Source organism: Triturus cristatus, chromosome 1_1 (genome assembly GCF_964204655.1).
Source record: "Triturus cristatus chromosome 1_1, aTriCri1.1, whole genome shotgun sequence".
Lineage (NCBI taxonomy): Eukaryota > Metazoa > Chordata > Amphibia > Caudata > Salamandridae > Triturus > Triturus cristatus.
The window spans coordinates 709068209-709091800 of NC_140579.1; positions in this window are offsets into that span (position 1 = coordinate 709068209).

Consider the following 23592-nt stretch of genomic DNA (forward strand, 5'->3'; position numbering starts at 1 on the left):
ACCAGTCCCAGCACGACCCCCTACATTGCCCGAACAACACTGCACTAAACCCTGAAACACCACACTCCAACAAGACCCCCTACACTGCCCGAACTACCCTAAACCTTGAAACACCACCCCCAGCACGACCCCTACACTACCCGAACAACACTGCCCTAAAGCCTATAACACCACCCCCAGCATGACCCCCTACACTGCCCTTACACCACTGCTCTGCCCTAAACCTAGAAACACCACCCCCTGCACGACCCCCTACACTGCCCAAACACCACTGCCCTAAACCCTGAAACACCACCCCCTGCAAGACCCCCTACACTGCCCGAACACCACTGCCCTGCCCTAAACCCTGAAACACCACCCCCTGCACGACCCCCTACACTGCCCGAACACCACTGCCCTAACCCCTGAAACACCACCCCCTCCACGACCCTACACTGCCCGAACACCACTGCACTGCCCTATACCCTGAAACACCATGCCCAGCACGACCCCCTACACTGCCCGGACACCACTGCACTGCCCTAAACCCTGAAACACCACCCCCAGCACGACGCCGTACACTGCCCGAACACCACTGCACTGCCCTAAACCCTGAAACACCACCCCCAGCATGACGCCGTACACTGCCCGAACACCACTGCACTGCCCTAAACCCTGAAACACCACCCCCAGCATGACCCCCTACACTGCCCGAACACCACTGCACTGCCTTAAACCCTGAAAGACCATCCCAAGCACGACCCCCTACACTGCCCGAACACGACTGCACTAAACCCTGATACACCACCCCCAACAAGACCCCATACGCTGCCCGAACAACACTGCACTGCCCTAAACCCTGAAACACCACCCCCAGCACGACCCCCTACACTGCTCAAACATCACTGCCCTAAACCCTGAAACACCAGTCCCAGCACGACCCCCTACACTGCCCGAACAACACTGCACTAAACCCTGAAACACCACCCCCCAACAAGACGCCATACGCTGCCCGAACACCACTGCACTGCCCTAAACCCTGAAACACCACCCCCAGCACGACCCCCTACACTGCCCAAACATCACTGCACTGCCCTAAACCCTAAACCACCCCAAAAATGACCCATTACACTGTTCGAACACCACTGCACTGCCGTAAACCCTGAAACACCACCCCCAGCAAGACCCCCTACAATGCCCGAACACCACTTGTAGGAGAGTAGGGTCTGCTATCCTATGGTCACCCCAAATTTTTGCTTTTTGCTTCACTGGTTTTTGACATATTGAGGCTGTGGGCCTGCCAATCAGACCCCCAGCCTGCTGTTCTCTCTACTAAATTAAAACTATGCACCCTAGGTGCATAACCAATTGGAAGTGGATCACCCTGTCAGCCCCTGTACCAGTGTACACTAGGTACCCAGGGCATTGGTGTACCCAAGGCTTGCCAAGGGCTGCAGCATGTATTATGCCACCCCAGGCTTGGCCTAACAACCTGACACAACTGGCTGATCACTCAGCTGGGGTAAGTTGGTGTAATCACCTCTTACTTGGGTGTAGTATACCTTTACCTAACCTTAAATGGGACACCTGGAAACCTATAAGTCACTCCTATGGCAGGCCTTAACAATCCTGAAGGCAGAGTGCTTGGTTCCATGTGAGATGGTGCTCTGGCATGAGCTGAGCCTGTCTGCAGTGGTCGGAACAACTTCCTTCTACTGTTTCCAGATATCGTCATACCATATACTCTTAAGTGCATTATGAACCTCGCGGTTAAATGCTATCTTTGGTTTGGCTTTATCAAAACATGTCGAGTAAGGTGTCATACGAATTGGAATACTAACCCCTCGCCAATTCTGGCGACGGGGTTAGCATTCCACCCTTCTAGAGGGGCACGACATGTACAGTACCTGAAACCCGGGTAAAATCAGACATAGCCTCAGCTCCACAAAATGGATGCTGCCACCACAGACACAAGTCTGCCCTCCTGCTGCTGGGAGTCCTTCCAGCTTGGGAGGTGTGGACAAAGGGTTTCCTGCCAGGGGAGGTGCGGGCACCACCCCAGACAGGATTTTGTGTATTGGTCAGGTAGGGCTTGAAAGAAATCAGACATGCCTGTGGCTCACAAGGAGCCTCGGTGCATATGCCAGTTCAAACCGGTCCTGGGGCACACCAGTCCCGGGCCTGGGGCGAGCTGGACAAAGGATTGGGGGTGTAACCACCCCCCTTCCTGGTCCCACCCTTAGGGAGGGACCTAGCAGGTAGTCCGGCCCCTAGAATCCGCTTAAAGGTAGGAGCTGTGTCCTAAGACTTCAGACATCCTGGAATCAACTTGAAACTAAGAAGAAGACGGGAACTTCGACATTCTGCTGCACAGAAGACTGAAGAAAATCTCCCCTGTGGTCAGGGAGTGACCACCTTGCTAACGCAAGCACCATCCAGCGAATCAACGTCCGCTTTGCCGCCGCCTCCCGCCGGAGCCCGAGCCCAGAGACTGACAAGACCTGGACCTCCAGACCTCTCACCGCCCGATCCACAGTCCCTGAAAAGAGGAGACCCGTGGAGGCACCGAGACACGTGGAGCCAGCCATCTTGGAACGACTACGACAAGCTGACAAGTGCAACAACAGAGGCTCCCTCCAAGTTGTGCTTTGGGTCCTGAGAAGCCCAACCCTCGAGCAGCATCTGCACCAAAGGTGAGCCCTCCAGCATCTCCACGATCTGCGTGGGGCCCTTCTGCATTTTGCCACTCGACGCGCCTAACCGGTTGCTGGCCCGCTGGCTAGTGGCCATCTTGGCGACGAAATCTACGACAAACACCGCTGGTCTGGTTGCTCCAGACTGGCCCTTGCTCCCCTCCAAAGGAGCAATCCCTCTGACCTTGCTGGTCAGAACCAACAGCTGATTTCCGAATCCTCCTACAATTGCTTTTGCAAAGGCTTGTTTGCTTCGATCAAGTCGCCGACACCGCCGACAGCGAGAGCCTGCGTGGGACAGCTCGTGAGCCGACTGGCTGCGGAGACAAGCTACCCCTCATCACCTGTTTGCACCCGACATCGCCTGGTACCCACCTGGTGCCACGCTGGTCACTGGCTAGTGACTGTGAACACTGTCCCGTCTGCTTACAGGTCTTCAACATCTCCGATCCACTCTTGGATCCACTGCATCTCTCCCGGACCGACCGCCTGCAGCATCTTTGTCTTCAAGCTCCACGGAACAGATAGAAGAAACCCGACGCACTTTGAGGCCTATGCACCCGCTTCCTGTGGGTGAGGTAAAGCTGGTACTCCGGTGCCCATGTGTAGTAATACATCTCTAGTGCCTGTGTTCCAAATCTTAAGTTCCTAGTCAACCCGGAAGATCTCCTTTGCAGTAACTTTGTACTTTTTACGCACCCATTGAAACCTATGGGAGCACGCGTGTGACTATTTGCTCTGCACACGCCACCCGTGGACCTCCTGGTCACTAACTGACGTTAGCTCCTTGTAGGCCCAGCGATTCTAGAGGCCCTAGGCCTTTTCCCTTTTCTGTTCGTGGTACTTATACCACTATTTTAGTATATGGTTTGAGTGGCCACCAGGGCCTATCCATATAAAGTGCAACTTCTGTGCATTCTGTGATAATCTTGTTTGACGATTTGTGCTCCTGTGCTCATAAAGAGACTAGGGGTTACTTTGAGAAATAAATACATATATATTTTGAATATATATCTGTGTGGTGTCCTTTCATTGGTATAAAAGGGGGTTGCTATTGGTAAAACAGCTTGCTTAACACGCTTCACGAGTTTAGCCTCAAAGACTGCTTAGCCTACGCTACCACTAGGGCAGCTAGTCCGAAAAGGTTGACTTACAACCACACCATAAGGGTTGCTTGGCATGGTACAAGGTGATCACTTTAACTAGTGAGCATCATATACCAGGCCAACTTCTCACATTGGTGAGCAGCGGTTGGATTTGAGCTTGCTGTGTTTTACCATTGTAATCTCTTGGTTACCAATTGAAAGATCACATAGGTACCTGTAGGTACATATAAAACAAGATTAGATATACTTAAGTTCTACTGAACTTAGTTGTTGTAGAGCAAAGGGAGTAGCACACCCTGACTACAACTACTAGATAGGTTTAGTAGGTAAACCCAAGTGTAGGTAGATTGCAACACATCCACCCACACTTAAGAGCAATGGCTGGGGCAGAGGGGTCCACTGTACCCATCTCTGTTGAGAGTGACCCCCCGAGGGCACCATCCATCTTTGCTACCCTTAATCAGAATGAGCTCAGGCAGTTGGCAACTCTTAGAGGCCTTAAACAGCCCAAGAACCCTACCTCTGCTGTGCTCAGAGCACTCTTGCAAGAGGATGAGAATCAAAGAGAGCTCAAGAGAGCTTCCCAGTTAGCCCCCTTAGGGACAGGAACAGGAGGCCCCCCTTCTGAAGATGCCACTGAGGTACCCCTTTCCAATAGCCATCCCTTAGATGAAAACCATACTACAGAGGAGGAAAGTGAGGGGGATACAGACAGTGGTGAGGATGAAGGGAGAACTAGCCCAGTGCCAAGTGTTATACTTGGCCCAGCTAAACCAAGGCTATTGGGGACTGACAGTGGGTTCACCCCACTGGATCTCCCCAGTGGACTTAACACAGGGCTTGGAAGGCAAAGGAATCGCTCAGGTGACTCCAATGCTTCCCATGGCTCTAGAGGCTCTCAAGGTCACTCCAGGAGAAGGATGACCACCCCTCAGAGGAGGGAACATGAGGCCAAGATGCAAGAAGCCCAGCTGAGGATCAGGAAGCAGGAGCTAGAAGTAGCCCTGATGGAAGAGAAACTGAGCAAGGCTAGACAGCATAAAGAGAGTGGGTCTATACCCACTGGTGGCAGCATTGTCCCTAAGGACAAAGATAGGGTTTTCGATAATAGAAACCTGTCTAAGGTTGTGCCCCCCTACAAAAGTGGGGATGACATCCACAAGTGGATAACTGCTCTTGAGAGAGCCTGCAAAGTACAGCAGGTTCCTGAAGACCAGTGGGCAGCAATCCTCTGGCTCTCCTTTGAGGGAAGAGGCAGAGACAGACTCCTCACTGTTAGAGAAGAGGATGTCAGAAACTACAGAGTCCTGAAGAGTGTTCTAGTTGATGGGTTAGGCTTAACCACTGAGCAGTACAGGTTAATGTTCAGAGACACCCAAAAGACACAGACTCAGGACTGGTCTGAATACATTGAATGTGCCACTAAGGCTTTGGAGGGTTGGTTGCTGGGAAGTAAGGTATCTGATTTTACAGGATTGTATAATTTGATGATGAGAGAACAGATTTTAAATAACTGTCAAAACCAGCAACTGCATCAACACTTGGTTGACTCTGATCTGACCTCTCCCCAAGAATTGGGAAAGAAGGCAGACAAATGGGTCAGAACCAGGGTTAAGCAAAAGAACCAGAACCAGGGCCAAGGGGGTGATCAGCAGAAAACAGACCAAAAGGGTGGAGATCAGAAACCTAAAGACCAGAAGTCTTGAACAGGGCCCCAAACTACTGCTAAGGAGGGTGGGTCCCAACAGTCCAAGAAGAAGAAAGAAGGTCAGAAGAAACCCTGGTGCAATCATTGTAAAAATACAACTCACTGGACTAGTGATTGCAAAAAGGGTGGAGCCCCCAACACTGTTGCCCCTAAGGCACCTGCTCCCAGTACTACTGTTAGCAGTGTTGGTCCCCAGACAAAGGGTGTAGTGGGAATCACTATGGGAACTGAAGGAGATTCTGACTTAGACAGAACCCTTACACAGGCAGTCTTGATCTGTGATGGGGACATTGATTTGTCCCTGACTGTGAGCCCCAGTAACCTGGGCAAGTACAGACAGACTCCTTTAATTAATGACAAAGTGGCTCAAGCCTACAGGGACACATGCGCCAGTGTCACTATGGTGACACCAGGCTTTGTGGACCCTGGACAGTACATACCAGGTGAGAACTACCTGGTGACCAATGCCAGCAATGCCACTACTTCACACAGTGTGGCAGTTGTTAACTTCTCATGGGGAGGGGTAACTGGCCTCAAAAGGGTTGTGGTTAGTGCAGACCTCCCAGAAGAATGTTTGTTGGGCAATGACCTAGAGAGTTCTCTATGGTCAGAAGTGGAGTACAGGACTCATGCAGAGATGTTAGGTATATCATCACATGTCCTTGCTGTGACCAGGTCACAGGCCAAAAAGTGCCTCACTGAACCTCAGGTCTTGGATCCTGGAACAATGGACCAAGCACCTACCAAGAAGAAGAACAGGAGGGTCAAGGCTGTGCCTTCCCCCCTGCCTCAGAGTGATGATCAGCCTTCCCAGGAAGCTGATCTAGAGGACCCTGAAGGAACTGTCCCTGAAGAGCTTGAACCTGATCAGGTTGAGTTTCTGGGGACAGGGGGACCTTCAAGGGCTGACTTGAGGCAGGCTCAGTTATCCTGTCCCTCTCTTGAACCCCTCAGACAGCTGGCTGCTGCTGAGGCTGCTGGGAATGCTCAAGGTACCCATAAAGTGTATTGGGATGAAGGGCTCCTTTATTCAGAGGCTAGAGACCCCAAGCCTGGTGCAACCAGGAGGTTGGTTATACCTCTGCAATTTAGGGGCTTCCTTCTTACCTTGGCCCATGATATTCCTTTAGCAGGACACCTAGGCCAGAACAAGACCTGGGACAGACTTGTCCCTCACTTTCACTGGCCTCATATGAATGAAGATACAAAGGAGTTTTGTCGCTCCTGTGTTACCTGCCAAGCCAGTGGCAAATCAGGTGGCACAACAAAGGCCCCCCTGATACCACTACCTGTGGTGGGGGTCCCCTTTGAAAGAGTGGGAATAGACATAGTGGGTCCCATGGATCCTCCCACTGCATCTGGGCACAGATTTATACTGGTGGTAGTGGATCATGCCACCAGGTATCCAGAGGCAATTCCCCTTAGGACCACTACAGCACCTGTTGTGGCCAGGGCCCTGCTGGGAGTATTCTCCAGAGTGGGGTTTCCTAAGGAGGTAGTATCTGACAGAGGTACCAACTTTATGTCAGGATACTTAACAGCTATGTGGAAGGAATGTGGTGTCAACTACAAGTTCACCACCCCTTATCACCCACAATGCAATGGGCTTGTTGAGAGATTCAACAAGACCCTAAAGGGTATGATCAAAGGATTACCTGAAAAGCTCAGGCGAAGATGGGACATCCTTCTACCCTGCCTTCTGTTTGCTTACAGAGAGGTCCCACAAAAAGGAGTTGGCTACAGCCCCTTTGAATTGTTGTTTGGGCACCCTGTGAGAGGCCCACTGTGTTTGGTGAAGGAAGGCTGGGAGTTACCTCTCAAAAAGCCTAAACTAGACATAGTGGACTATGTACTTGGTCTCCGCTCCAGGATGGCTGAGTATATGGAGAAGGCATCCAAAAACCTTGAGGCAAGCCAGGCCTTACAGAAAGCTTGGCATGACCAAAAGGCTGTCTTGGTTGAGTTTCAGCCAGGACAGAAGGTATGGGTGTTGGAGCCAGTGGCCCCAGCAGCACTCCAAGACAAATGGTCTGGACCCCATACAATCCTGGAAAAGAAGGGAGAGGTCACCTACTTGGTGGACCTAGGAACTCCCAGGAGTCCCCACAGGGTACTCCATGTTAACAGGCTTAAAGCATATGTTGACAGGGCAGACATGGGCTTGCTCATGGCTACAGATGAGGGACAGGAGGAAGAGAGTGACCCTCTCCCAGACCTGTTGTCTCAGAACCCTGAAGATGGCTCAGTTGAAGGAGTGACCCTTGGAGGCAACCTCACTGCCCATCAGCAGAATGAATGTAGACAGGTTCTACAATCATTTTCACATATGTTTTCCTTGATACCTAGTCAAACTGACTGGTGTACCCATGTTGTGGACACTGGTGACAGTCTGCCTGTAAAGAACAAACTTTACAGACAACCTGACCACGTCAGGGACTGTATAAAGGCTGAGGTACATAAAATGCTGGAATTAGGTGTCATTGAACCCTCAGAGAGCCCCTGGGCTAGCCCAGTGGTTCTGGTCCCCAAACCTCACACCAAAGATGGCAAGAGAGAGATGAGGTTCTGTGTGGATTACAGAGGACTCAATGCTGTCACCAGGACAGATGCACACCCTATTCCAAGGGCAGATGAGCTCATAGACAAACTAGCTTCTGCAAAGTTTTTGAGCACATTTGACTTAACAGCTGGCTATTGGCAAATCAGATTAGCTGAGGAGTCTAAGGCCAAAACAGCATTCTCAACCCCAGGTGGGCATTATCAGTTTGTGGTGATGCCCTTTGGTCTGAAGAATGCACCTGCCACCTTCCAAAGGCTGGTGAACCAAGTCCTTACTGGGTTGGATGACTTTTGTGCAGCATATCTTGATGACATTGCTGTCTTTAGCTCCACCTGGGAGGATCACCTGATCCACCTGAAGAAGGCTCTTGAGGCCCTGCAGAGGGCAGGCCTCACTATCAAGGCTACTAAGTGCCAGATAGGGCAGAGTAAGGTTGTATATTTGGGCCACCTTGTAGGTGGAGGCCAAGTTCAACCACTGGAGAGTAAGATACAATCCATCAAGGACTGGTCCCCTCCAACCACCCAGACTCAAGTTCGAGCTTTCTTGGGCTTGACTGGGTACTACAGGAAGTTTGTTAAGAACTATGGGTCCATTGTGACTCCTCTTAATGATCTGACATCCAAGAAGATGCCCAAAAAGGTTCAGTGGACAGTAAGCTGTCAAAAGGCATTTGATGACCTGAAGGAGGCCATGTGCTCTGCACCTATCCTGAAAAGTCCTGACTACTCCAAAGAGTTTATTGTCCAAACAGATGCTTCTGAGTTGGGTGTGGGAGCTGTGCTGTCACAACTTAATGTAGATGGTCAAGACCAACCCATTGCTTTTATTAGCAGAAGGTTGACCCCCAGAGAGAAGAATTGGTCAGCTATTGAGAGGGAGGCCTTTGCTGTGGTGTGGGCCCTGAAGAAGCTGAGGCCATACTTGTTTGGCACTCACTTCAAGATTCAGACCGACCATAAGCCCCTCTTGTGGCTAAATCAGATGAAGGGTGAAAACCCCAAACTGCTTAGGTGGTCCATTTCCCTACAGGGGATGGACTTTACAGTGGAGCACCGGCCAGGTACTGACCATGGGAATGCAGATGGTCTCTCCAGGTACTTCCACTTAGGACATGAAGACGAGACTGGTCAAGGCTAGTTTAATGTCCCAGCGTTTGGGGGGGGGTTGTGTAGGAGAGTAGGGTCTGCTATCCTATGGTCACCCCAAATTTTTGCTTTTTGCTTCACTGGTTTTTGACATATTGAGGCTGTGGGCCTGCCAATCAGACCCCCAGCCTGCTGTTCTCTCTACTAAATTAAAACTATGCACCCTAGGTGCATAACCAATTGGAAGTGGATCACCCTGTCAGCCCCTGTACCAGTGTACACTAGGTACCCAGGGCATTGGTGTACCCAAGGCTTGCCAAGGGCTGCAGCATGTATTATGCCACCCCAGGCTTGGCCTAACAACCTGACACAACTGGCTGATCACTCAGCTGGGGTAAGTTGGTGTAATCACCTCTTACTTGGGTGTAGTATACCTATACCTAACCTTAAATGGGACACCTGGAAACCTATAAGTCACTCCTATGGCAGGCCTTAACAATCCTGAAGGCAGAGTGCTTGGTTCCATGTGAGATGGTGCTCTGGCATGAGCTGAGCCTGTCTGCAGTGGTCGGAACAACTTCCTTCTACTGTTTCCAGATATCGTCATACCATATACTCTTAAGTGCATTATGAACCTCGCGGTTAAATGCTATCTTTGGTTTGGCTTTATCAAAACATGTCGAGTAAGGTGTCATACGAATTGGAATACTAACCCCTCGCCAATTCTGACATAGCCTCAGCTCCACAAAATGGATGCTGCCACCACAGACACAAGTCTGCCCTCCTGCTGCTGGGAGTCCTTCCAGCTTGGGAGGTGTGGACAAAGGGTTTCCTGCCAGGGGAGGTGCGGGCACCACCCCAGACAGGATTTTGTGTATTGGTCAGGTAGGGCTTGAAAGAAATCAGACATGCCTGTGGCTCACAAGGAGCCTCGGTGCATATGCCAGTTCAAACCGGTCCTGGGGCACACCAGTCCCGGGCCTGGGGCGAGCTGGACAAAGGATTGGGGGTGTAACCACCCCCCTTCCTGGTCCCACCCTTAGGGAGGGACCTAGCAGGTAGTCCGGCCCCTAGAATCCGCTTAAAGGTAGGAGCTGTGTCCTAAGACTTCAGACATCCTGGAATCAACTTGAAACTAAGAAGAAGACGGGAACTTCGACATTCTGCTGCACAGAAGACTGAAGAAAATCTCCCCTGTGGTCAGGGAGTGACCACCTTGCTAACGCAAGCACCATCCAGCGAATCAACGTCCGCTTTGCCGCCGCCTCCCGCCGGAGCCCGAGCCCAGAGACTGACAAGACCTGGACCTCCAGACCTCTCACCGCCCGATCCACAGTCCCTGAAAAGAGGAGACCCGTGGAGGCACCGAGACACGTGGAGCCAGCCATCTTGGAACGACTACGACAAGCTGACAAGTGCAACAACAGAGGCTCCCTCCAAGTTGTGCTTTGGGTCCTGAGAAGCCCAACCCTCGAGCAGCATCTGCACCAAAGGTGAGCCCTCCAGCATCTCCACGATCTGCGTGGGGCCCTTCTGCATTTTGCCACTCGACGCGCCTAACCGGTTGCTGGCCCGCTGGCTAGTGGCCATCTTGGCGACGAAATCTACGACAAACACCGCTGGTCTGGTTGCTCCAGACTGGCCCTTGCTCCCCTCCAAAGGAGCAATCCCTCTGACCTTGCTGGTCAGAACCAACAGCTGATTTCCGAATCCTCCTACAATTGCTTTTGCCAAGGCTTGTTTGCTTCGATCAAGTCGCCGACACCGCCGACAGCGAGAGCCTGCGTGGGACAGCTCGTGAGCCGACTCCTGGACGTCGTCGACCTTCAGGGACCACGTGGCTGCGGAGACAAGCTACCCCTCATCACCTGTTTGCACCCGACATCGCCTGGTACCCACCTGGTGCCACGCTGGTCACTGGCTAGTGACTGTGAACACTGTCCCCTCTGCTTACAGGTCTTCAACATCTCCGATCCACTCTTGGATCCACTGCATCTCTCCCGGACCGACCGCCTGCAGCATCTTTGTCTTCAAGCTCCACGGAACAGATAGAAGAAACCCGACGCACTTTGAGGCCTATGCACCCGCTTCCTGTGGGTGAGGTAAAGCTGGTACTCCGGTGCCCATGTGTAGTAATACATCTCTAGTGCCTGTGTTCCAAATCTTAAGTTCCTAGTCAACCCGGAAGATCTCCTTTGCAGTAACTTTGTACTTTTTACGCACCCATTGAAACCTATGGGAGCACGCGTGTGACTATTTGCTCTGCACACGCCACCCGTGGACCTCCTGGTCACTAACTGACGTTAGCTCCTTGTAGGCCCAGCGATTCTAGAGGCCCTAGGCCTTTTCCCTTTTCTGTTCGTGGTACTTATACCACTATTTTAGTATATGGTTTGAGTGGCCACCAGGGCCTATCCATATAAAGTGCAACTTCTGTGCATTCTGTGATAATCTTGTTTGACGATTTGTGCTCCTGTGCTCATAAAGAGACTAGGGGTTACTTTGAGAAATAAATACATATATATTTTGAATATATATCTGTGTGGTGTCCTTTCATTGGTATAAAAGGGGGTTGCTATTGGTAAAACAGCTTGCTTAACACGCTTCACGAGTTTAGCCTCAAAGACTGCTTAGCCTACGCTACCACTAGGGCAGCTAGTCCGAAAAGGTTGACTTACAACCACACCATAAGGGTTGCTTGGCATGGTACAAGGTGATCACTTTAACTAGTGAGCATCATATACCAGGCCAACTTCTCACACCACTGCACTGCCCTAAACCCTGAAACACCACCCCCAGCAAAACCCTCTACACTGCCCTAAACCCTGAAACACCACCCCAAGCATGACCCCCTACACTGCCCGAACAACACTGCACTGCCCAAAACCCTGAATCGCCACCCCCAGCACGACCCCCTACACTGCCCGAACACCACTGCACTGCCCTAAACCCTGAAACACCACCCCCAGCATGACCCCCTACACTGCCCGAACACCACTGCACTGCCCTAAACCCTGAAACACCCCCCCGCACGACCCCATACACTGCCCGAACACCACTGCACTGCCCTATACCCTGAAATACCACCCCCTGCATGACCCCCTACACTGCCCGAACACCACTGCACTGCCCTATACCCTGAAACACCACCCCCAGCACGACCCCCTTCACTGCGCGAACACCACTGCTTTGCCCTAAACCCTGAAACACCAGTCCCAGCACGACCCCCTACATTGCCCGAACAACACTGCACTAAACCCTGAAACACCACACTCCAACAAGACCCCCTACACTGCCCGAACTACCCTAAACCTTGAAACACCACCCCCAGCACGACCCCTACACTACCCGAACACCACTGCCCTAAAGCCTATAACACCACCCCCAGCATGACCCCCTACACTGCCCTTACACCACTGCACTGCCCTAAACCCAGAAACACCACCCCCTGCACGACCCCCTACACTGCCCGAACACCACTGCCCTAAACCCTGAAACACCACCCCCTGCAAGACCCCCTACACTGACCGAACACCACTGCCCTGCCCTAAACCCTGAAACACCACCCCCTGCACGACCCCCTACACTGCCCGAACACCACTGCCCTAACCCCTGAAACACCACCGCCTCCACGACCCTACACTGCCCGAACACCACTGCACTGCCCTATACCCTGAAACACCACGCCCAGCACGACCCCCTACACTGCCCGGACACCACTGCACTGCCCTAAACCCTGAAACACCACCCCCAGCACGACGCCGTACACTTCCCGAACACCACTGCACTGCCCTAAACCCTGAAACACCACCCCCAGCATGACCCCCTACACTGCCCGAACACCACTGCACTGCCTTAAACCCTGAAAGACCATCCCAAGCACGACCCCCTACACTGCCCGAACACCACTGCCTTAAACTCTGAAACACCACCCCAGCACCACCCCCTACACTGCCCGAACACCACTGCACTGCCGTAAACCCTGAAACACCACCCCTAGCAAGACCCCCTACACTGCCCGAACACCACAGCACTGCCCTAAACCCTGAAACACCACCCCCAGCAAGACCCCCTACACTGCCCAAACACCACTGCACTGCCCTAAACCCTGAAACACCACCCCCAGCAAGACCCCATACACTGCCTGAACACCACTGCCCTTAACCCCAAAACATCACCCCCAGCACGACCCCCTACACTGCCCGAACATCACTGCCCAAAACCCTGAAACACCAACCCCAGCACGACCCCCTACACTGCCAAAACACCACTGCACTGCCATAAACCCTGAAAAACCAGCCCCAGCACAACCCCCTACCCTGCCCGAACACCACTGCACTGCCCTAAACCCTGAAACACCAGCCCCAGCACGACACCCTACACTGCCCGAACACCACAGCTCTACCCTAAATCCTGAAACACCAGCCCGAGAACGACCCCCTACTCTGCCCGAACACCACTGCCCTAACCCCTGAAACACCACCCCCAAGAAGACCCCCTACACTGCCCTAACACCACTGCACTGTCCTAAACCCGGAAACAGCACCCCCAGCACGACCCCCTCCACTGCCCGAACACCACTGCACTGCCCTATACCCTGAAACACCACCCCCAGCACGACCCCCTACACTGCGCGAACACCACTGCTTTGCCCTAAACCCTGAAACACCAGTCCCAGCACGACCCCCTACATTGCCCGAACAACACTGCGCTGAACCCTGAAACACCACACTCCAACAAGACCCCCTACACTGCCCGAACTACCCTAAACCTTGAAACACCACCCCCAAAACGACCCCTACACTAACCCGAACACCACTGCCCTAAAGCCTATAACACCACCCCCTGCAAGACCCCCTACACTGCCCAAACACCACTGCCCTAAACCCTGAAACACCACCCCCTGCAAGACCCCCTACACTGCCCGAACACCACTGCCCTGCCCTAAACCCTGAAACAACACCCCCTGCACAACCCCCTACACTGCCCGAACACCACTGCCCTAACCCCTGAAACACCACACCCTGCACGACCCTACACTGCCCGAACACCACTGCACTGCCCTATACCCTGAAACACCACGCCCAGCACGACCCCCTACACTGCCCGGACACCACTGCACTGCCCTAAACCCTGAAACACCACCCCCAGCACGACGCCGTACACTGCCCGAACACCACTGCACTGCCCTAAACCCTGAAACACCACCCCCAGCATGACCCCCTACACTGCCCGAATACCACTGCACTGCCTTAAACCCTGAAAGACCATCCCAAGCACGACCCCCTACACTGCCCGAACACCACTGCCTTAAACGCTGAAACACCACCCCAGCACGACCCCCTACACTGCCCGAACACCACTGCACTGCCGTAAACCCTGAAACACCACCCCTAGCAAGACACCTTCCACTGCCCGAACACCACTGCACTGCCCTATACCCTGAAACACCACCCCCAGCACGACCCCCTACACTGCGCGAACACCACTGCTTTGCCCTAAACCCTGAAACACCAGTCCCAGCACGACCCCCTACATTGCCCGAACAACACTGCGCTAAACGCTGAAACACCACACTCCAACAAGACCCCCTACACTGCCCGAACTACCCTAAACCTTGAAACACCACCCCCAAAACGACCCCTACACTAACCCGAACACCACTGCCCTAAAGCCTATAACACCACCCCCAGCATGACCCCCTACACTGCCCTTACACCACTGCACTGCCCTAAACCCAGAAACACCCCCCTGCAAGACCCCCTACACTGCCCAAACACCACTGCCCTAAACCCTGAAACACCACCCCCTGCAAGACCCCCTACACTGCCGGAACACCACTGCCCTGCCCTAAACCCTGAAACAACACCCCCTGCACAACCCCCTACACTGCCCGAACACCACTGCAATAACCCCTGAAACACCACACCCTGCACGACCCTACACTGCCCGAACACCACTGCACTGCCCTATACCCTGAAACACCACGCCCAGCACGACCCCCTACACTGCCCGGACACCACTGCACTGCCCTAAACCCTGAAACACCACCCCCAGCACGACGCCGTACACTGCCCGAACACCACTGCACTGCCCTAAACCCTGAAACACCACCCCCAGCATGACCCCCTACACTGCCCGAACACCACTGCACTGCCTTAAACCCTGAAAGACCATCCCAAGCACGACCCCCTACACTGCCCGAACACCACTGCCTTAAATGCTGAAACACCACCCCAGCACGACCCCCTACACTGCCCGAACACCACTGCACTGCCGTAAACCCTGAAACACCACCCTTAGCAAGACACCCTACACTGCCCGAACACCACTGCACTGCCCTAAACCCTGAAACACCACCCCCAGCAAGACCCCCTACACTGCCTTAAACCCTTAAACACCACCCCAAGCATGACCCCCTACACTGCCCGAACAACACTGCACTGCCCAAAACCCTGAATCGCCACCCCAGCACGACCCCCTACACTGCCCGAACACCACTGCACTGCCCTAAACCCTGAAACACCACCCCCAGCATGACCCCCTACACTGCCCGAACACCACTGCACTGCCCTAAACCCTGAAACATCACCCCTAGCAAGACACCCTACACTGCCCGAACACCACTGCACTGCCCTAAACCCTGTAACACCACCCCCAGCAAGACCCCCTACACTGCCTTAAACCCTTAAACACCACCCCAAGCATGACCCCCTACACTGCCCGAACAACACTGCACTGCCCTAAACCCTGAATCACCACCCCCAGCACAACCCCCTACACTGACCGAACACCACTGCCCTGCCCTAAACCCTGAAACACCACCCCCAGCACGACCCCGTACACTGTCCGAACACCACAGCACTGCCCTAAACCCTGAAACACCACCCCCAGCAAGACCCCTACACTGCCCAAACACCACTGCACTGCCCTAAACCCTGAAACACCCCCCCCAGCACGACCCCGTACACTGTCCGAACACCACTGCACTGCTCTAAACCCTGAAACACCACCCCCAGCATGACCCCCTACACTGCCCGAACACCACTGCACTGCCCTAAACCCTGAAACACCCCCCGCCGCACGACCCCATACACTGCCCGAACACCACTGCACTGCCCTATACCCTGAAATACCACCCCCTGCATGACCCCCTACACTGCCCGAACACCACTGCACTGCCCTATACCCTGAACACCACCCCCAGCACGACCCCCTTCACTGCTCGAACACCACTGCTTTGCCCTAAACCCTGAAACACCAGTCCCAGCACGACCCCCTACATTGCCCGAACAACACTGCACTAAACCCTGAAACACCACACTCCAACAAGACCCCCTACACTGCCCGAACTACCCTAAACCTTGAAACACCACCCCCAGCACGACCCCTACACTACCCGAACACCACTGCCCTAAAGCCTATAACACCACCCCCAGCATGACCCCCTACACTGCCCTTACACCACTGCACTGCCCTAAACCCAGAAACACCACCCCCTGCACGACCCCCTACACTGCCCGAACACCACTGCCCTAAACCCTGAAACACCACCCCCTGCAAGACCCCCTACACTGACCGAACACCACTGCCCTGCCCTAAACCCTGAAACACCACCCCCTGCACGACCCCCTACACTGCCCGAACACCACTGCCCTAACCCCTGAAACACCACCCCCTCCACGACCCTACACTGCCCGAACACCACTGCACTGCCCTATACCCTGAAACACCACGCCCAGCACGACCCCCTACACTGCCCGGACACCACTGCACTGCCCTAAACCCTGAAACACCACCCCCAGCATGACGCCGTACACTGCCCGAACACCACTGCACTGCCCTAAACCCTGAAACACCACCCCCAGCATGACCCCCTACACTGCCCGAACACCACTGCACTGCCTTAAACCCTGAAAGACCATCCCAAGCACGACCCCCTACACTGCCCGAACACCACTGCCTTAAACGCTGAAACACCACCCCAGCACGACCCCCTACACTGCCCGAACACCACTGCACTGCCGTAAACCCTGAAAGACCACCCCTAGCAAGACCCCCTACACTGCCCGAACACCACTGCACTGCCATAAACCCTGAAACTCCACCCCCAGCAAGACCCCCTACACTGCCTTAAACCCTTAAACACCACCCCAAGCATGACCCCCTACACTCCCCGAACAACACTGCACTGCCCTAAACCCTGAATCACCACCCCCAGCACGACCCCCTACACTGACCGAACACCACTGCCCTGCCCTAAACCCTGAAACACCACCCCCAGCACGACCCCGTACACTGTCCGAACACCACAGCACTGCCCTAAACCCTGAAACACCACCCCCAGCAAGACCCCCTACACTGCCCAAACACCACTGCACTGCCCTAAACCCTGAAAAACCACCCCCAGCAAGAACCCGTACACTGCCTGAACACCACTGCCCTTAACCCCAAAACATCACCCCCAGCACGACCCCCTACACTGCCCGAACATCACTGCCCAAAACCCTGAAACACCAACCCCAGCACAACCCCCTACACTGCCCGAACACCACTGCACTGCCATAAACCCTGAAAAACCAGCCCCAGCACAACCCCCTACCCTGCCCGAACACCACTGCACTGCCCTAAACCCTGAAACACCAGCCCCAGCACGACACCCTACACTGCCCGAACACCACAGCTCTACCCTAAATCCTGAAACACCAGCCCGAGAACGACCCCCTACTCTGCCCGAACACCACTGCCCTAACCCCTGAAACACCACCCCCAAGAAGACGCCCTACACTGCCCTAACACCACTGCACTGTCCTAAACCCTGAAACAGCACCCCCAGCACGACCCCCTCCACTGCCCGAACACCATGGCACTGCCCTATACCCTGAAACACCACCCCCAGCACGACCCCCTACACTGCGCGAACACCACTGCTTTGCCCTAAACCCTGAAACACCAGTCCCAGCACGACCCCCTACATTGCCTGAACAACACTGCGCTAAACCCTGAAACACCACACTCCAACAAGACCCCCTACACTGCCCGAACTACCCTAAACCTTGAAACACCACCCCCAAAACGACCCCTACACTAACCCGAACACCACTGCCCTAAAGCCTATAACACCACCCCCAGCATGACCCCCTACACTGCTCAAACACCACTGCACTGCCCTAAACCCTGAAACACCACCCCCAGCAAAACCCCCTACACTGCCCTAAAACCTGAAACACCACCCCAAGTATGACCCCCTACACTGCCCGAACAATACTGCACTGCCCTAAACCCTGAATCACCACCCCCAGCATGACCCCCTACACTGCCCGAACACCACTGCACTGCCCTAAACCCTGAAACACCACCCCCAGCACGACCCCTACACTGCCCGAACACCACTGCACTGCCCTATACCCTGAAACACCACCCCCATCACGACCCCCTACACTGCCCGAACACCACTGCCCTAAACCCTGAAACACCAGTCCCAGCACGACCCCCTACACTGCCCGAACAACACTGCACTAAACCCTGAAACACCACCCCCCAACAAGACCCCATACGCTGCCCGAACACCACTGCACTGCCCTAAACCCTGAAACACCACCCCCAGCACGACCCCCTACACTGCCAGAACATCACTGCACTGCCCTAAACCCTAAACCACCCCAAAAATGACCCATTACACTGTTCGAACACCACTGCACTGCCGTAAACCCTGAAACACCACCCCCAGCAAGACCCCCAACACTGCCCGAACTCCACAGCACAGCCCTAAACCCTGAAAGACCACCCCCAGCAAGACCCCGTACACTGCCTGAATACCACTGCCCTTAATCCCAAAACCTCACCCCAAGCATGAACCCCCTACACTGCCCGTACATCACTGCCCTAAACCCTGAAACACCAACCCCAGCACGACCCCCTACACTGCCCGAACACCACTGCACTGCCATAAACCCTGAAAAACCAGCCCCAGCACAACCCCCTACACTGCCCAAACACCACTGCACTGCCCTAAACCCTGAAACACCAGCCCCAGCACGACACCCTACACTGCCCGAACACCACTCTGCCCACACACTACTGCTCTGCCGTAAACCCTGAAACACCAGTCCCAGCATGACCCCCTACACTGCCCGAACAACACTGCACTAAACCCTGAAACACCACCCCCAACAAGACCCCATACACTGCCCAAACACCACTGCGCTGCCCTAAACCCTGAAACACTACCCCCAGCACGACCCCCTACACTGCCCGAACACCACTGCACTGCCCTAAACCGTAAACCACCCCCAAAACGATCCCCTACACTGCTCAAACACCACTGCACTGCCCTAAACCCTGAAACACCACCCCCAGCAAAACCCCCTAGACTGCCCTAAACCCTGAAGCACCACCCCAAGTGTGACCCCCTACACTGCCCGAACAACACTGCACTGCCCTAAACCCTGAATCACCACCCCCAGCATGACCCCCTACACTGCCCGAACACCACTGCACTGTCCTAAACCCGGAAACAGCACCCCCAGCACGACCCCCTCCACTGCCCGAACACCACTGCACTGCCCTATACCCTGAAACACCACCCCCAGCACGACCCCCTACACTGCGCGAACACCACTGCTTTGCCCTAAACCCTGAAACACCAGTCCCAGCACGACCCCCTACATTGCCCGAACAACACTGCGCTAAACCCTGAAACACCACACTCCAACAAGACCCCCTACACTGCCCGAACTACCCTAAACCTTGAAACACCACCCCCAAAACGACCCCTACACTAACCCGAACACCACTGCCCTAAAGCCTATAACACCACCCCCAGCATGACCCCCTACACTGCCCTTACACCACTGCACTGCCCTAAACCCAGAAACACCCCCCTGCAAGACCCCCTACACTGCCCAAACACCACTGCCCTAAACCCTGAAACACCACCCCCTGCAAGACCCCCTACACTGCCCGAACACCACTGCCCTGCCCTAAACCCTGAAACAACACCCCCTGCACAACCCCCTACACTGCCCGAACACCACTGCCCTAACCCCTGAAACACCACACCCTGCACGACCCTACACTGCCCGAACACCACTGCACTGCCCTATACCCTGAAACACCACGCCCAGCACGACCCCCTAAACTGCCCGGACACCACTGCACTGCCCTAAACCCTGAAACACCACCCCCAGCACGACGCCGTACACTGCCCGAACACCACTGCACTGCCCTAAACCCTGAAACACCACCCCCAGCATGACCCCCTACACTGCCCGAACACCACTGCACTGCCTTAAACCCTGAAAGACCATCCCAAGCACGACCCCCTACACTGCCCGAACACCACTGCCTTAAACGCTGAAACACCACCCCAGCACGACCCCCTACACTGCCCGAACACCACTGCACTGCCGTAAACCCTGAAACACCACCCCTAGCAAGACACCTTCCACTGCCCGAACACCACTGCACTGCCCTATACCCTGAAACACCACCCCCAGCACGACCCCCTACACTGCGCGAACACCACTGCTTTGCCCTAAACCCTGAAACACCAGTCCCAGCACGACCCCCTACATTGCCCGAACAACACTGCGCTAAACCCTGAAACACCACACTCCAACAAGACCCCCTACACTGCCCGAACTACCCTAAACCTTGAAACACCACCCCCAAAACGACCCCTACACTAACCCGAACACCACTGCCCTAAAGCCTATAACACCACCCCCAGCATGACCCCCTACACTGCCCTTACACCACTGCACTGCCCTAAACCCAGAAACACCCCCCTGCAAGACCCCCTACACTGCCCAAACACCACTGCCCTAAACCCTGAAACACCACCCCCTGCAAGACCCCCTACACTGCCGGAACACCACTGCCCTGCCCTAAACCCTGAAACAACACCCCCTGCACAACCCCCTACACTGCCCGAACACCACTGCCCTAACCCCTGAAACACCACACCCTGCACGACCCTACACTGCCCGATCACCACTGCACTGCCCTATACCCTGAAACACCACGCCCAGCATGACCCCCTACACTGCCCGGACACCACTGCACTGCCCTAAACCCTGAAACACCACCCCCAGCACGACGCCGTACACTGCCCGAACACCACTGCACTGCCCTAAACCCTGAAACACCACCCCCAGCATGACCCCCTACACTGCCCGAACACCACTGCACTGCCTTAAACCCTGAAAGACCATCCCAAGCACGACCCCCTACACTGCCCGAACACCACTGCCTTAAACGCTGAAACACCACCCCAGCACGACCCCCTACACTGCCCGAACACCACTGCACTGCCGTAAACCCTGAAACACCACCCCTAGCAAGACACCCTACACTGCCCGAACACCACTGCACTGCCCTAAACCCTGAAACACCACCCCCAGCAAGACCCCCTACACTGCCTTAAACCCTTAAACACCACCCCAAGCATGACCCCCTACACTGCCCGAACAACACTGCACTGCCCAAAACCCTGAATCGCCACCCCAGCACGACCCCCTACACTGCCCGAACACCACTGCACTGCCCTAAACCCTGAAACACCACCCCCAGCATGACCCCCTACACTGCCCGAACACCACTGCACTGCCCTAAACCCTGAAACATCACCCCTAGCAAGACACCCTACACTGCCCGAACACCACTGCACTGCCCTAAACCCTGTAACACCACCCCCAGCAAGACCCCCTACACTGCCTTAAACCCTTAAACACCACCCCAAGCATGACCCCCTACACTGCCCGAACAACACTGCACTGCCCTAAACCCTGAATCACCACCCCCAGCACGACCCCCTACACTGACCGAACACCACTGCCCTGCCCTAAACCCTGAAACACCACCCCCAGCACGACCCCGTACACTGTCTGAACACCACAGCACTGCCCTAAACCCTGAAACACCACCCCCAGCAAGACCCCTACACTGCCCAAACACCACTGCACTACCCTAAACCCTGAAACACCCCCCCAGCACGACCCCGTACACTGTCCGAACACCACTGCACTGCTCTAAACCCTGAAACACCACCCCCAGCATGACCCCCTACACTGCCCGAACACCACTGCACTGCCCTAAACCCTGAAACACCCCCCGCCGCACGACCCCATACACTGCCCGAACACCACTGCACTGCCCTATACCCTGAAATACCACCCCCTGCATGACCCCCTACACTGCCCGAACACCACTGCACTGCCCTATACCCTGAAACACCACCCCCAGCACGACCCCCTTCACTGCGCGAACACCACTGCTTTGCCCTAAACCCTGAAACACCAGTCCCAGCACGACCCCCTACATTGCCCGAACAACACTGCACTAAACCCTGAAACACCACACTCCAACAAGACCCCCTACACTGCCCGAACTACCCTAAACCTTGAAACACCACCCCCAGCACGACCCCTACTCTACCCGAACACCACTGCCCTAAAGCCTATAACACCACCCCCAGCATGACCCCCTACACTGCCCTTACACCACTGCACTGCCCTAAACCCAGAAACACCACCCCCTGCACGACCCCCTACACTGCCCGAACACCACTGCCCTAAACCCTGAAACACCACCCCCTGCAAGACCCCCTACACTGACCGAACACCACTGCCCTGCCCTAAACCCTGAAACACCACCCCCTGCACGACCCCCTACACTGCCCGAACACCACTGCCCTAACCCCTGAAACACCATCCCCTCCACGACCCTACACTGCCCGAACACCACTGCACTGCCCTATACCCTGAAACACCATGCCCAGCACGACCCCCTACACTGCCCGGACACCACTGCACTGCCCTAAACCCTGAAACACCACCCCCAGCACAACGCCGTACACTGCCCAAACACCACTGCACTGCCCTAAACCCTGAAACACCACCCCCAGCATGACCCCCTACACTGCCCGAATACCACTGCACTGCCTTAAACCCTGAAAGACCATCCCAAGCACGACCCCCTACACTGCCCGAACACCACTGCCTTAAACGCTGAAACACCACCCCAGCACGACCCCCTACACTGCCCGAACACCACTGCACTGCCGTAAACCCTGAAAGACCACCCCTAGCAAGACCCCCTACACTGCCCGAACACCACTGCACTGCCATAAACCCTGAAACTCCACCCCCAGCAAGACCCCCTACACTGCCTTAAACCCTTAAACACCACCCCAAGCATGACCCCCTACACTCCCCGAACAACACTGCACTACCCTAAACCCTGAATCACCACCCCCAGCACGACCCCCTACACTGACCGAACACCACTGCCCTGCCCTAAACCCTGAAACACCACCCCCAGCACGACCCCGTACACTGTCCGAACACCACAGCACTGCCCTAAACCCTGAAACACCACCCCCAGCAAGACCCCCTACACTGCCCAAACACCACTGCACTGCCCTAAACCCTGAAAAACCACCCCCAGCAAGAACCCG